Here is a 3912-nt window from a genome sequence, read left to right on the forward strand (position 1 = left end):
GCTGGTGGAACAGTGCCTGTACATGGTAAATTTCATAAGGGAAGGTACAGTTCACAGACACCCCCAGGGGTTCTAACAATGGGGAAGACACTCCTCTAGGAAACTGTGGGACTAAATTGACTAATAGTTAACTCTTTCATAATATCACACTACCTAGTGCTTTTAAAAGCCAGGAATTATTTGATATTTATACATGTGCAAGTATTATAAAAAGGGAAAATATAAGTGCTTCAGTGGTACATATACTGTGTTTTTTTTTTTTAAATATTTCCTTGAGCCACAATGACAGGTAAGAAGAATAATTTGTATCTCAGAGTTAGCAGTTGTAACAGTTTTCATTTATAAACCTATTAATTATTAATCTAGGATAAGATACTTCTGGAGTATCTTAAGGACCATAGTATAGACAAGGGGTTTGCTGTTAACTGTAGTTCAATTATTCATTTATTTACCATATTTACCATATTTTATTGAGTACCCTTATCTGTGTTAAAAAGTTGAATAGGAAATGATAAGATGGAAAAATGAAGAGAATATTATTATAAATGTTATTAATGACTCTTCAAAGGTACTATTATCAATAGGCTGTTAAATTTCTCATTCATTCTAATTAATCTGTTACTATTGCTTAAAGGAGCAAAATATAAGCTATGTTAGTTTGATGTTTTCTTCAGCACAAAATAGACTGCCCTGTAGATGCTGCTGCCTTGCACCGAGACTTTGATGCCCTGGTACAGGCCTCCCATGCCGTCAGTCTTGGTGCTCTTCACGATGCAGTCTCTGAAGCCTTCGAATTCTCTTTGAGTCAGATTTCCTAGCATTGACCCCAAATGAGCTCTGGCAAAATCCAGTGGGAAGACCAAGCAGAGAGAAGTGGCTCCAGCCGCCCCACCGAAGGTCAGGTTGCCAGCAAAATACCACCAGAACTGCGTGTGCTTGTCTGTACCACCAAAACAACACCTGCTTATACTTATCTTTAAAGGCAAAATTGAGGGCTTCATTGGGGAAGTAGCTGATGACATCGACCAAGTTACCCCTCCTGAAGGAGAGGACGGCCTGCTCCTTGGGAATGCAGACCATACAGTCCACGATACTTTGTACTGTTTGTCAGTGGTGATCCGTTCATTGGTGTGTTGTACCTGAAGCAGCAGCTCGACTCGCTCGATGGGAGCCACAGCCTTCTAGGAGATGGCTCAGCGCAACCTAGCGGCATCGAAAACTTTTGCAATTTGTTAATATAAATGGAAGCAGTAGCTAAATTTGTGAATGAATTCTAAGAAATTTATATTCTTCACTACAATTTCAGGTATTAGAGTGAGTGTAATTTAAAGGAATTCCTTGCCTGTAATTAAGAATTTTTTTTCTTTTGTATGCTATCAAAATAAAATGCAGAAGTGAATTCATGGCTGTGATATAAAATTTCAATATTCATTTCTAATTGTCAATATAAATATCTATGTCCATCTTAACAACTTCTTTTTAATTGCTTATTTGTTTATAATTTTAAAATATATTTATTTATTAAAGTAATATTAAAATATAACGAATCAACATTTATATTTATGGTTTAATCATTAATAGTAACAAAAAAGACAAATGAATAAAATTCGCATTTACCATGAAAATTAGGATTCTGCTACCTACAAATTCTGAAAACTACTTTTTAATAAAACTTTAAACTTCATTTCTTTGCAAAAATTTTGTATTTGTGTGTTTGTGTGAGGTAGGAAATTAGAGGAATAAAATAAAATTTTATTTATTCTCTGAACATATTTAGTTTATTTGAAGTAGAATTAATGAAAAATGCAATTCTGACTAGTGTCTCCAAATAAGTAAACTAATATCTATGATAAAGTATTAGAAATATTTTAGTTTAATTGAAATAAACATTTTTTATACATCTTTACTCCTTTAAATAAGACTATGAATCAATCAAAATTCAGCAGGTTTAAAACATTTTTGATATACCCACACTTCTGGATAAAGTTAGTTCATTTTTAAAAGCAAAAAAAAAAGTATACCAAGTATTAAAAAGGATATATTTTCCAGATTTTTATCTTGGTGCCTGATATCACTCCTATAAAGAATTGCCTATCTATTAACAATCAAGTAGTGGACGATTACACTACTTTTCAATCAGTTTGCAGGGTCCATACTAATTTAGAATGGAATCTATATCATTAAATTAAAACATATTTAAGTATTCTTGTCACATAATAGCCACAGGTATGTTGTATAAATTATAATTTAGTTTTGACTATTAATCTTTAGTATTTTTCTTATTACAAACTATTATAGAATGACTGTAGAACTTTTTGATAATACACCTATAATTCCATCACCTATCCTTTTTCTTTGCATGCATGTATATGAATGTAATAATAAATTTATTTCAGTCTTAACTGCCCCAATTTTATTTGATTAGTAATATATAGATAAATTATGTTTTTATTGAATGTGCTTCTGAAATGACATAGTTTGTCTGAATTTATATTTTATAATATAATTTTATATTTTATAATATAATTTATTTAAACTATCTCCATTGGAATATTTAGGTTGTAATTTTTCATGATTGTTATAACCAATATTATGAACATGAGGAAATATTTAAGGACCATCATAATTATGGATAAAATTTTCACAGCAGGTGGTGAGCAGAAGAGTATGAATATTTAAATGTTTTTAATGCATATATAATGATAATATGTATTTGTTGGTAGTATATGAAATCGTTTTCTCTAAATCCTAGCAAACCTTACTAAGAGGCACATGGTTTAAGTAATTTTCAGTTTGCTAAATAAAAAAATATATAGGTTTTAAATGTGTTTTCATTTCTCTTATGAATTTATACATTATATATAAAAGTTGTTCATATTTTATCTTTTATATAAGGTTATTTTAAACTTTTTCCTGTTATTTCAACTGTATTTTTGTTTAGGTATTTTTAAAGTTAAAATTTAATTAAATTAAAATGATTAAAATTTCCCTGGGATTTGTTTTGAAGTATGATATGAAGGAAGTATTGAAGATTTTTTTTTCCCTAATGGTGAGTGTTGATTTATCCTGTACTTACTTACTATATCCATAGGAATGTTTCTGAACTTAGCAGTCATTGCTTGTTTATTATTCTTAACTTCAGAATCACTATGTCAATCAAGAGTTTGATTTAAAGTCCCTCTAAGTTGTACATCAATCTGGTTATGTAGATTAGCAACCAAGTATATTAAGTACTCCATTTCATAAGCTACTGTAATTTTCAGTCTTTATTTCCAAAATATATCAATGTATGTGTACTTTGAATGTGGTTTCTATTTTGATGGCACTTAAAATGTAGGAGGCAATAAATAAAAAACATAATAAAATTATGAATTGATAAATTATCTATGAAGGGAAGGATGAAATTACTGGGATCACATATGTGTGTATGGGACAGAGTGCATTCCTGAGCAAGACTTTCCAAAGAGACAAGGTTTAAGAAAACGTGAATTCATGCTAGAGCTGGCACTGAAAAAAATAATAGCGTGCTACAGAATTTCAGGTAAAGAGAATAGACTATGCAAATGCTTGTAGCAGGAAACAACTCTTTAAAAGAGTGGATAAGTGGCTGGTGAATCTGAAGCTTTCATCAAGTTGATGAAAGACATGTAAGAAGAAACTAGGTGATGAAGCAACTACATGAGACTTGTAAACTGTTTAGATTTTGCTTCTCATAACATTCAATTAAGATCTACCGCTGAATTTCTTGTTTTTGAATACCATTTTGAAAGGGAAATATACATTTCATGGAATTAAGACTAGTATGGGATCCCCACTGATTTTTGTGATTTAAATGTTTAACAGACCGCTTCACTGAATTTATTACATTGTGTATAGCTTGCAAAATGATAATATGCTGTTAACGGGCTCTTT

The 3912-nt window shown here is 30.6% G+C and overlaps 1 pseudogene; it reads right to left on the reverse strand.

The window, feature by feature from the left end:
* Positions 1-653: 653 nt before the first annotated feature.
* On the reverse strand, positions 654-3116 carry LOC101447807 (ADP/ATP translocase 3-like; annotated as a pseudogene).
* Positions 3117-3912: the final 796 nt, after the last annotated feature.

The sequence above is a fragment of the Dasypus novemcinctus genome, chromosome 4, assembly GCF_030445035.2.
Source record: "Dasypus novemcinctus isolate mDasNov1 chromosome 4, mDasNov1.1.hap2, whole genome shotgun sequence".
Lineage (NCBI taxonomy): Eukaryota > Metazoa > Chordata > Mammalia > Cingulata > Dasypodidae > Dasypus > Dasypus novemcinctus.